Below are 10,889 nucleotides of genomic sequence, written 5' to 3' on the forward strand. Positions count from 1 at the left end.
TACTACTGCTCTCATATTACTGCTACTTTCACATCACCCCTGTTACTAGTGCTTTTCCAGGTGCAGCTGAATTGACAACTCAGTTGTTAAGGCTTATAAGTATTCTTTACCTCCCCTTGTGTCGAATCAATAAATTTGGGTTTTACTTCCCTCGATGACTGCTGCGATCCCCTATACTTGTGGGTTATCAAACATCGGCATTCCCCAGAATTAAACGACGAGGATATGTGTGGATTGCCATGCTTCACAAGGAGGGTCCGAAAAACTCGAGTCCCTTCGGGGTTTAAACTGCCTGATAACTTCAAAAAATTCGACGGGTTGCAAGATCCAGAGGATTGGCTAGTTGATTACCTCGAGACGGTGAAGCTCACGGGAGGAACTAGAGCAACAGCTATGCAAAGCATCCAGGTGCATTTAAGTGGAGCCGCGAGATCTTGGATAAAAAAGCTTCCTCCAGGATCCATCGACAACTGGGATAGCTTCGAGGACGTGTTCGTCAAGAATTTCCGGTCCACTTGCAAGAAACCTGCATCATTAGAGGAACTGAGAGCGTGTCGACAAAAGCCAGACGAATCAATGAGGAAATACATCCAAAGGTGGAATATCATTAAAAACTCGGCAGAGAATATATCTGACGAGAGAGCGATGGATGCGTTTGTCGCAGGAATCAGGCGGGGAGATTTCGTCGAGGACTTGGGAAGAACGAATCCAAAGACAGTATCCGTATTAATGGAGATAGCAAATAGATGGGCAGATGGAGAAGATGCTGTTCACAACAAACGGCATAGGTCACCAGAAGAGGACCGCGGTCGAAATTATCAAAATAGGCGACGATTTCCTCGGCAGTACTCGGGTTATGATGCTCCTGGGCAAATTTCGGCTGGCTTTCGAGCAAGCGCCGGAGGAAACAATAGAGACGATTATCAGAGAAGCAACGAGCAGCGAGGCGACAACAGAGATGATTCTCGAAACAGCAGACCAAACAATGGGCATAGGTTCCAGAGACCTTTCGTGTCCCCTGAGGAGATGATGAACGGGCCGTGCCATATGCACTTTTATCTCGACAACAATGGAAAAAGACAGTCAGGACACCTGCAGAAGGATTGCCGAAATTTTCAGGCAATGCTAAGATGGGCAGGGCATGCCAATGCCCAGGTGACAAATAGGAACCCGCAAGGGCCCAGGAGTGAGATTCACTTGCCACTTCCTCCCGCAATTACGGACGATAATCGACATCAGCTCAGAATAGCGGTAGCACCAGCGCCACCGCCTTATGTTGATCTCAACTCCAATGGAGCGGTCTCGATGATTCAGAAAGGCAGACCATCCAATAGAGCTCAGAAGGTAATGTCGCGACAGGTGTTCATGGCAGAGAAAATGCCCCCACCAACGGTTGAGTACCTTAACTGGTCAGGGCAAGACATTGGCTTCACAATAGCGGATCATCCACAGCAAGTTCCTCGACCAGGGCAGTCAGCACTTATCTTACCAGCAGTAATCGCAGGATTCGATGTATCTTGAGTATTCATAGATGGCGGCAGCAGTTTAAACCTTATGTATGCAGATACACTAAGGAAGATGAACATATCCCTAGCAAACCTGAAACCAACCGACACGCGATTCCATGGCATCACACCGGAGAAGCCAAGTTATCCGTTGGGGAAGATCAACCTCGACGTTCAGTTTGGGACCCGAGAGAATTACAGAATAGAAAGGCTGGAGTTTGAAGTCGTGGATTTCCCATCACAGTACCACGCTTTGTTGGGGCGCCCAGCATATGCCAGGTTTATGGCGGTACCACATTACACATACTTGTTGTGGAGGATGCCTGGACCTAAGGGACCAATCACAGTTAAAGGAAGCTTCACGCTAGCCGATAAATGTGACAAAGATTTTCATCGACTCTCAGAAACCTTCGGGATGCAAGCAGAGTACATGGCGTCAAGGCTCACGACTGATTACGATGTGTTGCCAGATGTAGGAAGGCCTAACAAAGAATCAACTTTCATCACCATGAAAAATTCTAAGGAAGTGCAGATTCACCCGACAGATCCCAAGAAGACGACGTCCATCGCGACAGACATGGACCTCGCATAGGAAAGCGCGCTCGTCGAGTTCCTCCGTGAGCACTGGAAAATCTTCACATGGTGTCCAGCTGACATGCCAGGAGTACCCAGGGAACTTGCCGAGCACCACCTAAACTTGGATCCATTAGCGAGACCTATCAAACAACCTTTGCGACGTTTTTCGGAGCCAAACCGGAAAGCCATGTTATCAGAAATTGATCGACTGAGAGAAGCTGGTTTCATCAAGGAGCTGCATACAGAGGCCACATGGGTCGCAAACCCAGTGTTGGTCCCGAAGAAAAACACTAAAGTCCTTCGCATGTGTGTCGACTTTACGTGTCGCAACAAACACTGTCCAAAGGATCACTTTCTCCTCCCGAGGATCGATCAAACTATCGACTCCACGGCAGGATGTGAACGTCTTTCCTTCCTGGATGCATATTCTGGTTATAACCAGATTAGATTGAAAGAAGAAGACGAGGTCAAAACAGCGTTCATCACACCCTATGGCGTGTTTTGCTATAGAACAATGCCTTTTGGTCTGAAAAACGCAGGAGCAACGTACCAGAGGATGATGCAGAAGTGTCTAGCAACACAGATCGGGAAAACGTACAAGTCTACATTGACGATGTCGTGATAACTTCAAAAAAGGGAACAACGCTAATCGAGGACCTGAAGGAAACTTTCGATAACCTCGACAAGTTTTGCCTCAAGTTGAACCCAACAAAGTGTTCTTTTGGCGTCCCTGCAGGAGAACTTCTTGGGTTCCTAGTTTCAGCGAGAGGGATTGAAGCTAATCCCGAAAAAATTCAAGCTATCGTAACAATGATGAAGCCAACAAAGTTGAAAGAAATACAGCAGTTAACTGGGCGAGTCGCAGCTTTGAGCAGATTCGTCGCCAGGCTGGGAGAAAAGGCGTTGCCGTTCTACGCCTTAAATAAGCAAGGAGAGAAATTCCAGTGGAACGAAGAGGCAGACAGAGCCTTCGAGGATCTTAAACGCACAATTTCAACACCACCAATCTTGGTGGCGCCGAAAGAGAAGGAACCTCTCCTGTTATACATTGCAGCCACACCTCAGGTGGTCAGCACGGTGCTAGTTGTCGAAAGAGAAGAAGAATGAAAACTCCATGGAGTACAAAGGCCGGTATATTTCATCAGTGAAGTTTTATCGCCTTCCAAACAGCGGTACCCGCAGTACCAGAAATTAGCATATGGAGTGTTCACAACAGCAAGAAAATTGCGCCACTATTTTTCGGCACACCCGATAATAGTGGTCAATGAAGCACCTCTATCAAATATATTGAACAATCCAGAAGCTACAGGACGTGTCTCCCTTTGGGGAATAGAACTTTCCCCTCGGGACATCACGTATGAAAAAAGAAAAGCAATAAAGTCGCAAATTCTGCCAGATTTCATCGCGGAGTGGATGGAGCTGCAGAATACAGGACCCCAGATTTATCGAGAACTTGGACCATGAACTTCGACGGATCCAAGAGGGTAGAAGGAACTGGTGCATGCGTGATACTTATATCACCTGAAGGCGACAAACTGAAGTATGTCCTACGGATGACGTTCCCAAACGCGTCTAACAATGAAGCAGAATACGAAGCTCTCATACACGGGATGAAGATGGCGAAAGCTTGTGGTGCAACCCGATTAAAAATCTTCGGCGACTCGCAGTTGGTGGCACGGCAAGTCATGAACCAATGTGATGCAGTCAATGACAGTATGGTGGCATACAAGGAAGTGTACAATGAGCTCGAGAAGTTATTTGATGGATGCGAAGTAAATCACATCAGTAGGCTGAGCAACGATGAAGCCGATGTTCTCGCAAACATCGGGTCGCAGTGCCTCGCGATTCCGCCAGGTGTGTTTTGGGAAGAGATAGCCGAGAGATCCACAAAGCCAAAGAAGGCGCAGAAGAAGGAGAAGGAGGAGAAAACTTCGGCGCCTCCCAAGGAAGCACTAGAAGAAGAAGAGGACCAGGAGCTGGTGATGATGGTGGAAGTCCCATGGATGCAAGCGTACATATCATATATCTTAAGGAAAGAAATACCCGACGATCCAGTTGAAGCAAGGCGAGTTATTCGACGATCCAAAGCTTTTACAGTAGTCAAAGGGGAGTTATACAAGCGCAGTATTTCGGGCGTGCTACAAAGGTGCGTTACACCCGAAGAAGGAAGGATAATCTTAAAAGATGTACACGAGGGAATATGTGGTCACCACGCGAGCAGTCGAGCTATTGCGGCCAAGGTTTTTCGAGCCGGATTTTATTGGTTGACAGCAATCGAGGATGCAAAATAGATAGTAAGAACTTGCGACGCGTGCCAGAGATTTGCAGCAAAACCACATTCTCCGGCAGCTGAACTAATGCCAATACCATTGTCGTGGCCCTTTGCTCAATGGGGTCTTGATATGGTGGGAAAATTGCATAAGGCTTCGCCAGGGGGGTACGAGTATATGCTTGTCGCTGTCGACAAGTTCACCAAGTGGATAGAAGCGAAGCCAATAAATTCACCAGACGCTGCGTCAGCAATAAAATTCGTGAAGAGCATTGTTTTTCGATTTGGGGTACCCCATAGGATCGTCACAGACAACGGCAGTAACTTTACGTCCAAGGAATTCAAGGCATACTGCGCAGAGGTAGGCATCAAATTACACTTCGCGTCAGTTGGGCACCCGCAAACCAATGGCCAAGTCGAGAAAGCCAATGGTATCATCTGCAACGGCATCAAGAAGCGCTTACTTGGACTGCTGGAAAAAGCTCGACATACTTGGCCAGAAGAGCTGCCAAGTGTTTTATGGAGTATTCGAACAACGCCAAATACAGCGACACAGGAAACTCCGTTCTTTCTGGTCCATGGAGCTGAGGCAGTATTACCAATCGAAATAGAGCATGATTCCCCAAGAGTCACGAAGTATGACGAGGAAACTTCAAGAAGAGCACTGGAGGACGATGTCGATGCACTCGATGAAGCTCGAGATGAAGTACTATCACGGGTCACCAAGTACCAGCAAGACTTGAAAAACTACCACAGTCGACGGCTGTGGCCAAGATCTTTTCAGGTCGGAGATTTAGTCCTACAACTCAATCAACAGAGTACTGAAAAACTCGAGTCACCATGGCTTGGCCCTTACATCGTCACAGAAGTAATCGAAGGAGGAGCATACAGGATCAAGGACAAGAAGACAGGGGTTCCCGAGAAAAACCCCTGGAACGTGGCGCAGCTCAGGCGGTTTTACGCTTAGAGTCGAAATATAGTCCTCCTTTGTAAAAATACAATGTACTGAAACGCCCGCGAGTTTTCAGACGCACTCTTTTCCTTTTCAGGGCACCGAGTGGGGCTGGAAAGGTTTTTAATGAGGCGGGCTCGCGGTGCTACAGTATAGTAAAAGATATTGGTGATATACATCTTTTTCTTCGGCAGGGTCGGGGGCTCATAACCCACGACAGCAAAATATATATACTCCCGCAAAACAGTAAAATCTTCGAGACGACAAAATATTATAAGTTCCGGCCAAAGGCTCGGGGGCTTCGCAATATAGATTACACTTCACAATATAGACAACTTCATCAATACAAAGAATTCGATGAAAAATATAGACATAATTTGTCGCAATATAGCACAATTTAGTCAAATGCCTAATATACTATCTATGGATAGACCTTTGTTATTTGCTGCAGTCGTCTTATGATCAGCATAGCTCCCCTTGACAAAGAATTCAGAATCCATCCGAAGAAGTTCATCCATCATCTCTTCGGCTACAGGGGTTACAACATCATTGATTTCGTCGACGTTACTTTTTCGTCTCGATTTCTTGGCCAAGCACTTGGAGACAATCTTCGTCAGATCTAATTTCGGATAGCAGATTTGTATCATGATCATGGCGAATCTTGCTCCAGCAGTCAACTGAGCTCGTACAAAGTTATGAATACGAGGGGCATCTCGAAACTTTTCCATCAAGCCAAGAAGAGTATCGGGAGCTTCATCTCGAGGGAACATAGTTTTGTAAATAAGGGACAAGATTCTAGTGCAGAAATCAAGGAAATCGCGAACCTGATAGGCGCGGTCTTGAAACCTGACAATCTGTCGGGTCCGCTCTGGAGTGGCCCAGAACAGACAGCCGTGGTTAAAAGAAAGGTTAACGAGGAGATTCGTCCTTACATTCACCCTTTCATCTTCAGCAGCAGCGTCGAGAAACGAACCTATTGAGCGACAGAACGAGAAATTCAAAAAAAAGAGGGGATACAGCAAAAAGATAGAAGAAGTTCTGGTTTGAAAAAGCATACCGGACATATCAGCGCTGGCTTCATTCATCAATTCTAGCATGGAATTTTCTCGAGTTGTCGCCTTTTCAGCTTCAGAAACGGCGGCTTCCTTGGCAGCTACGGCTTCTCGAGCTTGTTGAAGAGCAAGTTCCTCTCTTTCGGATGCTTTGCGGGATTGCTCCATCATCGCAAGAATTTGCTTTTTCATGGATTGAAGTCGTTGGCGAAGTTCTTGCAAATCTTGCGAGGAGTGTTTACTCGAAGAACCTTCGATAAGGTCATCATCAACAAGTGTTTTCTCCGAGAAGGAGGAAGCAGGAAAAGCATCGGCAGGATGAGGATTTGCGGAGTAGTTATCAAATATCAACTGGAAAAGAAAATTTCAGTATCAATGATCACGCAAAACAGAATTCCATTGATCTTCGGAAAATTTACACAGCTATTACAGAAGGAGTCTTCAAAAGAACTACTACGACATTTGTCGCCAAAGCTATTGTGACAACAACATCAAAAGAAACAGTTAAAAAAAAGAAGATAGGGCATTCTACTAGACCTCCGGCTTCGACGAGCTAGGAGCAGGAGTCGGCTTGCATCCAAGATAGGCGAGGATCTTCTTTGAGTTAGGCTTTGCAGCCCTGATCAGCGATTGCCACTTCGTGGTCTCCATCTCCTGTGTGTCGCCAACTTTGGTCCAGTCGACGCTTTGCTGGCTGTCAGCAACCAGGGCAATAGTGCTTTCAACGGCAACCTTCATATTTTCTTGGCGAAGCTTAAGTCCAAGATCTTCTGGGGGATTGAAGCACTTGGCAAGAGCAAGAAAAGTCGCGGGTTCCTTTTTCTTCGGGAAGAAGTAAGGGTAGAGCCGTGACAATCCTTCTTTAGCCTCAGTAAGGCCTTCGCGTGCTTCATCTCCATGAAACTCAAGGAAAGAAAGTGCGTCAAGAAGGGGATCATTGTCGGGATCTTCGAGTTCATATTCTTGAGATGTTTTCCCTGTCGAAGCAAAAATTAATTGATCAACAAATGAGTAAAGAAAAGCAAGGAATGCAAAATAGCTCGGGCACTTACTGACAAAGCGGCGGTTTTGCGACTCCAAGCACTTGATAATTGCTGCTTCGCGAACAGATTGTTCGGTTATATGCTCGCTCAAAGAAGATTCCGCGTCATGAAGCCTTTTTCGGAGGTCTTCAACAGAGGCAGCATCTGCTTCAGCCTTCTTACGAGCTGATTCGCTTTGCTCTAATTTAATTGCAAGCTCGTCAGCACGTTTGTTGGCTCTGGCAAGATTTTCTGGAGAAAACAAACAACGGTACAACGTCACGACAAACATACTAAAGGAGTATGCAGCAAAGAGGGCAAGGGAAAAACAGTACCTTCCAGTTTATTCGCATGATCACGGTACCCGATGAATTGGGTACCGAGGCGAATAAATGACTGCATCACGGGCTGGAGAGCAAACCAAAGGAAAAGAGAAATCAATACAGAAGATGAAAATTCGACAGCAATTAAAATAAAACAGAGGGAAGAGGCAAACATTGACAAACGTCGAGACTAAAAGGAAGAAGAGAAATACTTACGTCATCCAGTGAAGGAGTCGCGGACGTATTGGCCACCAGGACAGGGTCCGTGGATAGTTCTGTCCTAGCCCTCTTCGGTAAAGAGGCTTGGGGGCTTGCAACTGGTGTTGGATGCTTTGCATCTTGAGGAGGAGGCGAAGATTCTTCTCCTTCAACGTGCGCTTCAGAAACAACTAAAGTATGTGACGTACTCGTTCGAGCAGTCGCATCAATAGCTTGCGCCTCTTTCTTCGTCACCACTACAATAAAATGGCAACAGTATAAGAAGCAAGATAGACACAAAACGTTAAAGAGCAAAAACAGTGAGAAGCAAGGGTTAACTTACGAGCTGACGAGGGCATCGAGATATGGATCGAAAGCTGCCTTTAGATTTGAAGGAGCAGCTTCTTCGGCTTTGGAGGTGCCGGAGTCTTCGACGTCGTCCCTTTTCCTTTTGTTCCTTGGAGAAACAGTAGGAGGAAGGGAGTGTGCTGAGGCAGTGGCCTCAGAATCAGCATCTTTTTCAGAGGATACCGCAGATTTTCGAGAAATTGCGGCTTCACTCTCAGGGCGAGAAGCACCCTGGTTGTCGTCGGTGACAACGGCCCGTTCTTCGACTTCTCCATCTTCAGGAAGGGGAGGAAGAGAAACAAGATCTGGATGGTTCTATAAAAACAAGGAGGGATGTCAACAAAAGAGTTATGCAAAGGATGACAAACAAAAATGAGCAAGTCGAAAAATAGTCTACACAAAGGTTACCTCGGGGAGCGCATTGGTGGCGCTATATGGTTTTACGCGACAAGAAGAGGGGACAGCATCTTTCTTGTTGAGGGAGGAGATTTTTCGGACAAGTTTTTCTAAGTCCTTGACCGGCAAATCCACCGACAGGCGATCCACATCATCGTCGCCAGCATACTTCCAAAGGGGATTTTTGCGAGCTTGCAGAGGCTGCACTCTGATCCTAAGGAAATATGCCGTGATTTGGATACCCGACAGTTCTTGACCGCGGGTACTTTGAAGCTCGTGGATGCGAGTCATCAGCGCCTCCGTCGCCATTTTTTCTTCGTAGGTAGCCTCTGCATCCCAGGACCGCCGGCGATAGATTTTCTCGGCACCATCAAAAGGAGGAATGTTGTCTTCAATAGACCCATAATTCTCCTCGTGGATATACAGCCACTTTTTGCGCCACCCTTGAACTGAGTCAGGGAATTTGACATCGAAGTACTCGACATCAGGGCGAACGCAGATAACAACGCCGCCTATGTTATAGGCGATATTGGCAGAGCCATTACGGCGACACAAAAAGATGCGTTTCCATAACGCCCAATTAGGCTGGACGCCGAGGAAGGATTTGCAAAGAGTGATGAAGATGGAAATTTGGAGGATAGAGTTGGGAGTGAGATGATGAAGTTGCAATCCGTAAACGAAAAGCAACCCCCGGAGAAAATTGTGAATGGGGGCAGAAAGACCACGGATGAGATGATCAACAAAACTAACCCGATACTCCATTGGAGGGGTTGGGTAGCTCTCTTCGCTGGGGAAGAGTAGCGCCTTTGGTTGCTTGCTGATCCCCAGTTTCTTCAGCAGGTTAATGTCTTGGGCAGAGATTTTGGATCTCTCCCACTCAGCGCTCCCCAGATCTGCGGTAGCCATCTTCGATTCAGGAGAGCTGTGCCTGGTCAATCTGCGCGGTGGCATCAACAATGGCGCAGGAGTACAGCGTGAGAGCGGTTGAGCTCAAGGAGCTATGGGGCGCAAGAGGAGATTTTCGCAGAGGAGAGCAGAGGAGCGGCGCGAGCGAAAGGGCGGAAGGAAGAAGATGAAGACCTTAAATAGAGGTGCGGCGAATCGGCGCACCGTTGGATGGAAAAAGTGTGCGGCAAATGGTGCACACGTGGAGTAGGGGTAAAAAAGTAATTTCTCCATGCAAGCGTTACAGTGCGTGCGCTAGGAAAAACGGAGAATGTGTGTCCCCCACTTGCACGACGTGTCAAACTGATGAAGTTTCTGGGCCCGCAAGATAGAGAGAGAGAAAATTGGTCGTGGCTATCGTCAGCAATGATGTCAGCTGGATAAAGGAAAAATTCGACTATGCAACTTCGTGAAAAGGACGACAGTAGAAGAATATTGATTCTTTCGAGAGCCTTTGATCAAATACAAATTTTTGATCAAATGCTTGGGGGCTACTTTGGAAAAATGAAAAAATTCGAGAAAAGACAAAATAGAAACGGCGTGATCCTATGATCAAATACAAATATTTGCTCATAGACTCGGGGGCTACTCCCATCGGGAGCGCTGTTCGCGCACCCGAGAGATTTGAAAAATTATGCGACAGGTGAAAAATAAAGCGACATAAGGCGTGGAGCCTACACCCAAGCACAAGTCCTTGGTTGTAGCCTCGGGGGCTACTTCCATCGGGAACGCTGTTCGCGTGCCCGATGAAATTATAAAAAAGAGAGAGAAAAAGAAGAAGAAAAGATGAGCATATTTCGAGTTATATACATAACTCTACATATACTCCCATCGGGAGAGAAATATAAGTCATCCGTTGACTCAATAAAATGTGCTATTCCAACAGCCGAAAAAGCACTCGACAATATATTCTCAGAACGCCAAAGTTGCGAACAATTTCTGAATGCCGCAAAACTTTGCGAAGGTAAGACCCCGGATCCGTTCTGTGTGGCGTGGCGCCGTCTCTGACGTCGGTTTGCTCCTTTTATCCGTATCAACAGATACGAAGAAAAATCCTAACGGACGCGTTAGGTACCCAATAAATATGACTGGGACTTGACAGAATGGTAAGACCTTAAGCGGCACCTGTCGAAGTTTATACCAGTATCCCGAGATCATGTCCAGGGACGTGATCTTGAAGTAGGTTTTTGCGGATTGCCACTAGAGCAGTTAACTAGTACCTGATCCATCAGATGAACTAGCCCCAACTACCATTATCCCTATACAATATAGAAATTTGTATGCGAAAACATATGATAAAGTT

This window comes from Lolium perenne, chromosome 7, assembly GCF_019359855.2.
Source record: "Lolium perenne isolate Kyuss_39 chromosome 7, Kyuss_2.0, whole genome shotgun sequence".
NCBI lineage: Eukaryota > Viridiplantae > Streptophyta > Magnoliopsida > Poales > Poaceae > Lolium > Lolium perenne.